General features: G+C 49.2%; 1 protein-coding gene across 1 annotated transcript in view; it reads right to left on the bottom strand.

Moving 5' to 3' along the window:
* SFMBT1 (Scm-like with four mbt domains 1) overlaps positions 1 to 688 on the bottom strand; it is a 116100-nt gene extending 115412 nt beyond the window's left edge. Inside the window, exon 1 of the mRNA XM_005870292.2 lies at positions 72 to 688. The gene's annotated coding sequence lies outside the window, so the exon portion shown is untranslated. The remainder of the gene's footprint in view (positions 1 to 71) is intronic.
* Between the last annotated feature and the right edge of the window lie 10917 nt (positions 689 to 11605).

An 11605-nucleotide genomic window follows, 5' to 3' on the forward strand; every position in this document is an offset into this window, starting at 1 on the left:
GCGCCCTTAGGGATCCAGCGCCCACCCTGTCCCTGCTCCAACCCCCGAGGGAAGGGTCCCCCGCGCCTCACCTCGATTGTGGACGGAGCCCCGAAAACCCACTGACGTCCCCGAGTCAGTCCTGGCGTCTGGGCCGGGGCGAAGCTCACCGCTGTCGTCCGCACGTGACCGCCTCCGGCAAGATGGCATTAGCAAGGGAACGGACGGAGCGGCGGCCCGATCCCAGATGAGCGCGTGTCGCCGCTGGAGAGGGCTGCGTCCGCCCGCTCGGCCCCCGTCTGCGTCCTGGCGCGTCCTTTGAGACCTGAAAGGGCACTCAAGTGCCCCCGTCTGCTAAGTCAGACTCGGGCCCTGGGCGCACCCGGGTCCTTGGCGCGCCCGCCGTCTCCGGGCTTCCGCAGGAGGGGCCCTGTAAATCCGAGTTTTCCGGCCGTTCGGGGCCTCAGCGAGGGGGCACGAGACGGCTGCCGAATTCGGGCAGGAGAGCCGAGGACCCGGGTCGGGACAGAAGCTCCAAAGTGGCTGCATACCGGCCCCGAAACCGGAGGTGCCCACGGGTGGTTGTTCCCCAAGCTTGCCCCTTACCCAGCGAGAGCAGGTGCCGGTCGGACATCCCTATCCCCACCTGCTCTGGAAAGTTCCCTCCAGAAGGGAGCACCAGCGCCGCCGGATCCAGGAATGTCCGGACTCCTGAGCCCTGGGTGGAGGGAAGAGAAGTCTCCGAAAGGGTGCTGGTGGCTTTTGCCTTTCAGGAAGGAGGAGGCGCCCACCGCATAAAAGAGGTCTTGGGTGCCAGGCGCGGGCTCAGGCCACTTCCCACTGACCTCTCCTCTGCGCTGGGAAATATTACCCCACTTGACAAACTTGCTCAAAGTCCAGATATTTTATTTTACTTTACCACCACTGAAAAGAAAACATGACAACCAGAGAGAAAGACAATGTAAAAAGAATAAAGTATCCATAATACTACTACAGAATGCAACTTTCACTTACAAAACATCCCATCCAAGTAGGCGTTTACATTGTTGCAACTACACATTCTCTATTCTTCGTTACTCTCACGTTTTTCTTTTGATTCATTTTTAAAGTGTGCAGGTATCCTCGTCCATTCACTCAGTCTCCTAATACGGTATATTTGGGTTCTTTACAATTGTTTGCTAATAGATGCTTTAACTCTGCACTTGGGACAAGTTCCTGGCAGCCAAATATCCAAGTGAAAGGCTAAGAAAGGGCCGAGTGGTCTTGTTCCTCAGTGCCAAAGGACTTTCCCAAAGAACTGCCCCCACTCATTCTGCCACCTCCCAGGAACAAGTGTAAGGACCTTGATATCTATTTGTAACCATTGGGTACCATCTCATTTTTCCTTATAATTTATGGATTTAAATATTGGTTCTTTAAAATAGAATACTTGAGCATTTCTTATATGACTTTAAAAATGAATGTTTTTCATTCGTTTACTATCTATATTCCCCTTTCTGTGAATCATCTGTTCATATTCATTCATCTGTTGGGGACTCAAACCTCTTCTAACTGTGACTAAGTATTTTTTTATAGTATAGCTATTATTCCTGCATCATCAATGATGCAAGTATTTCCCAGCCGTTGTTCATTGTTGTTTTATTTTAATGTTCAATCTGTCATTCTAGTCCTTTGTAATTTTTTTTTTTACTGATTCAATGCTGACAAAGTGAGCTTTCTTCCACCCATCTGACAGTTTATTTTCTGCTAGTTTTCTAAAATTTCACTTAATATTTAATTCTTTGATGGTTATCCACTCCAAGTTTACTGTGTGGAGTAAAATATGGGTTTAACTCACCCCCAGCATCACCAGTTTTTATTGCTTATGTAGTCCTCATTTATTAAGTAATTCTTCCCTTATCCTTCATTTAGTAAAGTCTACTTTTATGCGGGGCTTTTGATGTTGCTTGATCTATTTATGAAGTCTCCATTTCCTTTCATAAACCTCAGTTTGAGCCCATACCATATGGATCTAAATATTGGTTCTTTAAAGGAGATTCAAACATGTCCCGATTCCCCCTCATGGAGACTTATTTAGTGTAAACTTGATGTTCACACTGGTTTGTGTGTCTATACACATGCAGAGGTTAAGAGTGATGGCTTTGGAGATGGGGCCTCCATGTTCAACACTTACCAGCCCTGTGACCTTAGCAAGTTACTTACCCCGTCTGTAGGCCTTCGGGTCTGAGTCTATAGAAATGGGAGTAAGAATGACAACTGTGGCACAAGCTCAATCCCGAGCACATAGTAATTATCAGCTATTGTTACTGATATTTTTAGTTCCCCCAAAAGTGAACATGGAGCTGCATTAAATTTCTAAATTAAGCCCTGACCAGTTTGGCTCCGTGGATAGAGCCTCAGCCTGCGAACTGAAGGGTCCCAGGTTCGATTCCTGTCAAGGGCATGTACCTTGGTTGCAGGCACATCTCCAGTAGGGGGTGTGCAGGAGGCAGCTGATCGATGTTTCTCTCTCATCGATGTTTCTGACTCTCTATCCCTCTCCCTTTCTCTCTGTAAAAAAAAAAAAAAATCAATAAAATACATATATTTTTTAAATTTCTAAATTAACTTAAACAGATCATGTATTCTATAATATTTCATTTTCCCAACCAGGACATGTGCTAACTTTCAATTCAAATATTATATTTTTATTTCTTTATTTTAATCCTCAGCCAAGGATATGTTTTTATTGATTTTTAGAGAGAGAAGAAAGGAGAGAGAGAGAGAGAAACATCGATGTGAGAACTTGAAACCTAGGTATGTACCCTGACTGAGAATGGAACCAGCAAGCCGGGACGACACTCCAACCACCTGAGCCACCCAGCCAGGGCTTAAAATATTTTTAAATTCAGACAGAAGCCAGTTCTCTTGTTGACTCCTCCTCATCTCTGTGACCCTTCAGGAAGAGGAAGAGCAGAGGACCACAGTTGAAAAGCACCCTTTGAGAGTCTGCCTTGTGCCGGGCGAGGTGTAGGTGTGTGTACTCCTGCACGAAATCTCCTCTAGCCCTTGCAACATCCCTCAGGTTGAGTTACGGCATTCCCTCTGGCCATCCCATAAGTATACGAAGGTCCTTCCCACCTCAGGGCCCTTGCACACACTGTTCCCACTGCCTGGCACACTCTCTATCCCACCTGCTCCCACCTGCATGCAGTGGGTTCCTTCTCACTGTTCCAGTATCTGTTTAACAAGGTGGTCTCAGAGATACTCCCCTGCCCACGGCACCTCCCTCCCACGGTTGTTTCCTTCACAACTGTGTTTATGATTTATCTGTGCTGTGTCACCTTGTCTGACTCCACAGCGCCTGACTCACTTACCATGAGGCTGGCCCGTTCCCTGACAGGTCAGCTGGCAGCATCCAGGACCACAGGTTGGCATACCCATGAGTCACCCTGGCCATTCCCATCTCTGTCTCCACTTCCTACGGTCTCTGTGGGGTGGGGGTTAGACCCCTTCTCCTCACTGACCAGGGCGGGTTAGTGTTGGACCATCCCCTATGAATCCCCTCTTCCCTGAAGCCTTGCCTGCTACTTCCGATCAGGCCTGCTCTCTGCGGGTGGGAGTCGACTCAGGGCCTTGCCCTGAATGAGAACGTAAGGGCCAGCCCTGGACCCTGGGGGCCCGTAGAGCCCTCAGCCAGGACAAGGGCTGTTTTCAAACCAAGAAGAACTTAAGTTCTGCAGACCTCCAGGCCCTGTCATCAATCAGTGTCCCTCCTTGCCACTGAGGTGAGTGTCCCAGCTCCCTTCAATCAGCCCAAGAGAGGTGAGTCACACAGTAACTCCTCAGACTAATTATCCAAGTGATCCCCACCCAAGAGTCACTGCCCACCCAGTGCCAGTCTCCACTGCGGCCAGTCCACGGTGCCGCCCTGGTGGCACAGGCCACTGCCACGTGTCTCCCCAACCCCGGCCCTGCTCCCTCCACGTCTTGGCTCCTGCAAATCTCCCCGCCAGGCATCCTCTCGCCTATGCCATGTGGTCAGGAAAAAAGCAGTGAGCACAGAGGCAGACAGCGTCGGGTCAGGTCCAGATTTAGTCACTGCTTTTTTATGACACCTTTAGGGGACCCTTTCCCTCTCTGAGCCTGTTTCCTCATCGCTATAAAATGGAGGTGAAGCCACCTGTCTTGCCAGGTCCTGAACGTCCAAGGACATAATGTCTATAAACACTCTTTGCAAACGGTAAATTTCTCAAAAGAATGATGAGAAATAATTGGCCTAGTCCCAAAGCCACCTCCCCCAGGGGGCCTCCGCCTCCCTCCCAAGACCCCTCCACTTCCTTCTAGATCAGGGGTTCTCAACCTGTGGGTCACAACCCCTTTGGGGGTCGAATGACCCTTTCACAGGGGTCGCCAAAGACCATCAGAAAACACATATATAATTACATATTGTTTTTGTGATTAATCACTATGCTTTAATTATGTTCAACTTGTAACAATGAAATTGGGGGTCACCACAACATGAGGAACTGTATTAAAGGGTCGCGGCATTAGGAAGGTTGAGAACCACTGTTCTAGATCAACCTGAGGCACTTAGCTGGCTCCTTCCCCCCACCCCCCAGTCGTCCACCTTGGGAAAGGCACAGTCCCTCCCTCCCTCCCACCCCCACCCCCATCCTCATCTTGAGCGCCACAAGCCCAGGGCCATACCCCACTCATTCCCAGGGAGCTCTCTGCCTCCACAGCACTCTTTTCCCCATTCATGGAGGAAAAAGTAAACTAACGGGCACAATGTTCTCGATTTTATATTATTGGGCCATGCAGTTTTCTTAAATCTTTTTGCACCTTCCACTTCTCTGCTAACAAGAGCTCACAGGCACCAAACAGGTACCAAGGATGTGGAACTCAGCAATGCAGGGGAGACGGGGCTGGGGTTCTCTTCGGGGTGCTGAAAGGTTCCTATGGTGATGGTTTCACAACTTCATGATATACTAAAACACACAGGACTGTACGCTTTAAAAGGGTGGGTTTTATGGTACGTGAATCGTATCTCAATTGGAAGTTGTATGAGAAAAGCAAAGTCTACAGTGACTGATGTGAGGACACAAACTGGTAGTTTGGTCAAATGTGGCCCATCTGGTGCTTTGCTTGACCAGCACGGTGAGGGTTTTCCTAATAAACCCCTGAGTGCCGGCCGGGGGAACCACCACCACAGTCAGGACACAAAGTGTCCATCAGCCCAGCCCCTCCCAGGGGCTTCCTCTCCCGCAGGCAACCATTGGTCTGACTTTGATCTCCACAGATTAGTTTTGTTTGTTTTTTTAAATTAGTTATAGGGTAATACTCTGTTGTGTCTGGTTTTTAAATTCATCCACATTGTTACATGTATCTGATATTATTCCTTTTTTTTTTCCTTTAATGTTCAACCACTTCTTTATTTCAGGGTAAATAGTATTATTTTGATGATACGGAATGCCCAAAGAATGGAGATTCTGCAGCTCTCTATTCTACTGGCCTTCAAACTGTTGTTCCCATATCAGTGAAGTTTTCAGCGTATGCCCTGCAGTATGTTTATTTATGTCTAAATCATATTATTTTATACATATATATACTACTCTAGTAAAAAATCGCATGCATTTATAAAACACAAAATATAGAAATTTTTTAAGGAAGAGGTAAAGATGAGATAGACTATTTTAAAATAATTTTATTTATTTATTCATTTTTGCTGAGGACATTTTTTTCATGATTTTTAGAGAGAGTAGGAGGGAGGGAGAGAGACAGAGAGAAACATCAATGTGAGAGAGACACATTGACTAGTTATCTCCCACACGTGCCCCGACCAGAGCTGGGATCGAGGTACGTGCCCTTGATCAGGAATCGAACTCACAGCCCTTCAGCCCATGGGCCTAAGCTCTGTCCACTGAGCCAAGCCAGCTAGGGCTATTTTCTTTATTAAAGGACAATCATCATTTTGCCCCTCACAACATGTTATATTAAATGACTGTTAAATGATATTAAAGTAAATTTAAAATATTAATGGTATTGTTAAAGAGATATGATTGAAAATGCTTCCTTTTTACATTACTAAACTATAATTGAAATACAGTAAAGTACATATGTTTAAACTGTACAATTTGATTAGTTTTGACATATAAATATACCCCTGATACCATCACTACATTAAAGAGAACAAATATTTTCATCAGCCCAAAAGTTTCTTCATGTCCCTTTGCAGTCCATCCCCCTTCTGCCATCAACCCCTGGGAACCACTGATCTGCATTTTTGTCACTACAAGTTAGTTTGCATTTTATAGACTTTTATATAAATGGGATTACATACTAAGTTCTCTTCTTTGCCTCAAATGCCTCCATGTTGTTACATGTAGCAGTAGCTCACTTCTTTTCCTCACTGAGAACATTTCATTGTATCACAGTTGCTTATCCATCCCCTTGCTGATGGGCATTTGGGTTGCTGTTTCCACTTTGGGGCTATTGTGAATACTGCTGCTGTGAGCATCATGTACAAGTCTTTCTGTGGACAAGTGTTTTCATTCCCCTTAGGTAATAGCATACATAATATAATATGCTAAATATTAAACGATATATTAACAATATATGTAATTATTAATTAATATAACATATAATGTATGAAATATAGAATAAAATGCAATCTGTAATATGTAAATGAAATATTAAATGTATATGTAATATAAAATATGTGATGTATAAATGAAAATATAGCATATAATAAAATGCAATTAATATAACATGTGTTAAATATACATGAATGCATATAAGTGCCCCATCAATAGTCATACACATTAAAAGTATGTATATATAAACATAAACATATATACACAATTACATATATAGTAAATATATGAATATACATACTTTTATTTAATGTGCATGCCTTCAATGGGGCGTTTAGTCCCAATTCCCTCTGGGCCGCTATCCACCTGCTCTGGACACCACATTGAAATGAAGCACTCACTAAGGCTTCACCCCAGAGAGGCCAATTCCAAGATCTGGGGGAGGTCTTGGAACCTCCAAGGTTGGGGTTCTACGTTGGGTTGGGGCTGAGGTTGCTCAGGGCTGAGGGACTAGCATCTGGAACCAGGACGCCAAGGCTCGCTATGCTGGCCAAGGGCTCCTGTCTTTAGCTACTTGCAGCTCAGGAGCCAGAAAGAGTAGGGAACAGGGCCAGCTCAGGCATAATACATTCTCCAGGCCCATCGTGGCCCTCCTGGAGGGTTACGGGTGGGAGGTTCATGAAGAGGGCTGGCCATCGGCCCCTAGAAGGGAGTTGGAAGGGCAGGCCCAAAGGAGATATGACCATGGACCCTCCCGGTTTCTCCCACCAGCCACCTGCTGGGTCGGGTAAGCACAGCCTGCATCCCTCTGATGCTCAGAGTCCTCTTTCCACACCCGGCCTGCGTGCCCGGATGGAAGACCACAGCCCCTGCCCGTCCCATGCCCCTCCCACTCCCTGTCTCTCCCCATGCTGCCATTTTTCCTTTCTCATTAAGGAGCAGCTTACATGCAATGACTGTTAGGATATTGGTGTGAGTCTGTAGAACATTGACAAGGACGTTTAATAGGTCTGTTTGATGCCTGTCGTAGCAGCAGGCCAGCTTAATCTCCCTGATAAACAGGATCCTCACAGATACCAGGCTGGGCTTACCAGCTGAACAGCTAGTGACCCTCTAGGCCCCCAACATGGTCCCCACGTGTCAGCGCTGAACACGGATTTGGAAGACAAGAGATTTCTGCTGAGTACAGACAAAATCAGGGCCAATGCCAATGGACCTTGCTTTCCCCAGTAGCTTTGTGCAAAATGAAGTGTGCTCAATGGATTCCTAATTTTCTCATTACTTCCTTTATAATCCCCGAGATGTGTGATCCTCATTCCTATTGGGTCTTGCTCCTAAGACCTCCAGTTTCCATTCTCCACTGTCTTCATCCAGCATTCGGTCCAGTGAGGCAGCCACTTAACTTCCTAATATCAATTACTTTATCCTTAAAATTCAGCCAGTAACATGTGGGCTGTTGAAAGCAGAGCATTCAAAGATGTCTAGAGGTTCTTTCCACTCTAAGATCTGGGATCAAGCTGTGAACACGCTTGTGAATGTTTTAGAGAAGGCGTCTTCTAACATTTTTTCCAAGCAGCAGAGCCAGACTCAATCACTCATTCATTTTTCTTCTCCTCGATGCCTGCTCTGTGCCTACACCAGGGACTGAGGCTCACAGACAGAAACGTCACACGGTCCACCCAGAGGCGCTCCCAGCTGAGTGAAGTCCTCCCTTGGGTCAGTTTGATGAGAGGGGGGGACATAGAAAGGGCCTCTCTCCAAGGGAGCAGAAACCTGAGTTGTAGCCCAGCCTTGCTTATAACTGTGGGATGGAGTCCTTCTCTCCCAAGGCCTTGCTCTTCCTCTCTGTGCAGCGTGTGCTTGGAGAGAGGCTCTGCAGGCCTTCCCAGAGCCTTTGGGCTGGGTCCTGTGATAGATCCAGCATGGTGGCCAGGGAGCAGCTGCTAGAGTCAGCAGCCTTGGGAGGTGGGGGCAGGGCTCTCTGCAGATAGCAAATGTCCTGTCTGCCATTCCTGGCAGGACTCCAGCACCCAAAGAATTAAATAAGGGCATGGGTGTAAGGCCTGGCTGGTAGTGGGTGCTCACCAGGTGAGTTCCCTTCTCCCCTACTGGGTCCAGGAGGGTGTAACAGCAGCACTGTGGGCTCCTGGAGGATGCCTGCACCTCGGCAGCCAGGCCCATCTCCAGGGGGTGCAATGTGTGGGCTCCTGGAGGCACCCGGCGTTCTGGAGCAGAGGGACCTCCAGGGATGAGGAACAACGGGAATTCACAGACACTGCTATTGGCAGTTTCTCATGAAGTTACACGCTTACCCTGTGATCCAGCCTCTCCACTCTTGGGTATTTACCCGACAGATATAAATACATGTCCACACACACAGACTGGCACAAGAATATTCATCGCAGCTTTATTTCTCGTAGCCAGAAATTGGAAACAACCCAATACCCATCAACAGGACAATAAACAGAGTGCTGCATCCATACAATGGAATACTACTCAGGGATCAAAAGGAATGAGCAAATGTTACACATAACAAGATGGGTGAATCTAAGACACACTTTGCTGATCAAAAGAAGCCAGACACACACAAAAGAGCATCCTGCATGTTCTATAATAGCAAAATTCATCTCTGCTGATGGAGGTCAGAATTGTGGTTACTTCTGGGGTGGGAGATATTGACCGGGAAGAGACACAGGAGTTTTCTGGGTCACGAACCTCGCTCAGGTTCATGGTTACACGGGTGTCCATCGGTGTGAAAGTCATCAGGTTGTACAGTCATGCTTAGTGCACTTTACCAGATGTAAGTTGTTCCTCGATAGGAACATAAGCCTTCAGGGGGAGGTGCAAAATGAGCAGCCCCTTGGGCAGGGGCAGCTGGCAGTGGCCGGTGCCTGCACACTAGCTCTCCCTTTATCCAACCCCTCCTGCAGGACCCTGGTGGGGACTGGCCCTCCGGGGTCTGGTCTCGGTGAATGCCTAGCCCACTGGCTGCTGAATGAGGCTGGAAATGTAAGTAGCAGGTTACAGCTTGGTGACTTCAGAGGCTTTTCTGCCAGTGCACCAGCAGAGCACAGCCTGACGGGCCACATCATGCCCTGGGCCAGCTGTCACCACTGCACCTGGGCTGGGCTGAGGCCCCAGGACTGCCCAGCTGGGACGGGGAAGGAGGGTCAGCTGTCATAACCTTGCTGCAGGAGGGGCCCAGCCCAACCCTCCCAGGGGCAGCTCTGGTGCAGGAGGCAACGGGGCTTGACCTTAATAGATCTTAGCAACTGACCTGCCTCAGATGTTTCTGAGCTCGACTGTTTTTCCTGCCCTGTATTCTCCCCAAGCTCAGCCTGTCCACTCCTCCTTCCATCAGCCCTTCCTCAGACTATCCCTTACCTCTTACACACTGAGCATTGGTTCTGCAGAAGAAACAACCCCCAGGGACCTGCCCCCACACCTACACCAACCATAGTTGTCTACATGTGGAAACACGCCACATACATGCACACACACACCCCAGGAGGACCCACAGCAACAGGCATGGACTTACGGGTGTGCACAGGTGCCCATGGGCGTGGGTATATAAACAACCGATGCCATGATGTCACTATTGCTTGGGACCTAACAAATGCTGGGCAGTTTCTGATCAGCGACTGCTCGTGGTCCATTTCACACATGTGCCGCACTGCACTAGGTGGTCTGTCCAGGTGTGGACTCATTCAGTTCTCACCTGTGGTAGCTCAGTGTGGGAGGCAGTATTTTGATGATGAAACAGAAGCTCAGAGTAGTCACCTGCCCGTGATCTGAGCACTCAGACATTCTCCAGCATAACGCCCAGAGCGCTGGGGCCAGGCAGAAAGCCCGTCCTGGCCTGCCCGGCACTCTTTCCCTACCCCGTCCCAGGTGGGGCCTTCTTTGGTCAAAGGGAACAGAGCTCAGGGCCTCCCCACGTGGGCTTTTATGAAAGGCCATTTCCATCATCAACGGGGTTGCCCTCTATTTCTCTGGATCCCTTAATGCCTTCTGGCCAGAAACGTCCCCCCCACCCCCACACCCGTGCTCTTTGTGGGAGGGCAGGGAAGGCGGACGGTGAGCTCAGGGAGGGCCAGCAGAACCATCTGAGACAGGGCCAAGGAAGCCCCCAGACTTGACACTCAGCTTCTCCCAGCACCGGGCCTGGTGGATGCTGGAAGCCACACCGAACTCCCAGGACCTGGGCCTGACCTTCCAGCTGCCCAAAGCACCCGCCTGCCCATCACCTCTCAACCACCTGCCCCAGATCCCCCTGCACCCACGGGCTTCACTTTCTGTGGGGAGAAAGTGAGGCCAGAGTGAGACTGGGGTTTGCTTATTCAGAGTCAGAGGCCCAGGACAAGTCAACCTTTTCCAAGAGGGTCGCTAATTAAATTCAGCCGGAGCAGGGACCGGGCTAGCACACCTTCAGCAGCTCTGCTGTCGATGTCAGGGAGAAACCAGTAGCCAGGGTGTAGTCCAGTCCAGCTGGGAGGGCGGGCCTGGCAGGCAGTGACCTTAATCTCTAGGATCTCCTGGGTTCGAGGAAGGAGCCGGAGTCAGGAGCTGGTGGGCTCTGCTTCAGAAGAGGCCTCACCAGACAGCTCCTGCTCGTCCCCACAAAGACCTTTGGGCTGGGACCAGGTGGCCCCACCTCTGTCATCTGAGCACATCGGTGGGGCTGGGCAGAGGTCAGGTCCTTGGGTGACCTTCCCAGCTCTGCCCTGCCCCTCCATGTGACCTGAGTGTGGGAGGTGCCTCCTTGGTTTCCTAATTCAGACAGGAGAGCAGATACAAACCCCAGGCCCCGGTGAAATCCTCAGGATGGGCCAGTGTGCGTGCGTGAGTGTGTGCGTGTGTGTGTGGGGGGGGGGGAATTAAAGATGAGTGAGACCCGGCTTCCCTCTCTGAGGAGAACACTGCCAATGGGAAGACCAGCCAGGCCCCAACTCACAGCAATTTGGGACAAGATTGAGGAGTGAGACTCAAAAGAGGGAGAGAAGAAGGAGGGACCCCAGAAGGGGGTGGGGTGAAAGGGGCCAGGTCTCAGC

The sequence above is a fragment of the Myotis brandtii genome, unplaced genomic scaffold (assembly GCF_000412655.1).
Source record: "Myotis brandtii unplaced genomic scaffold, ASM41265v1 scaffold316, whole genome shotgun sequence".
NCBI lineage: Eukaryota > Metazoa > Chordata > Mammalia > Chiroptera > Vespertilionidae > Myotis > Myotis brandtii.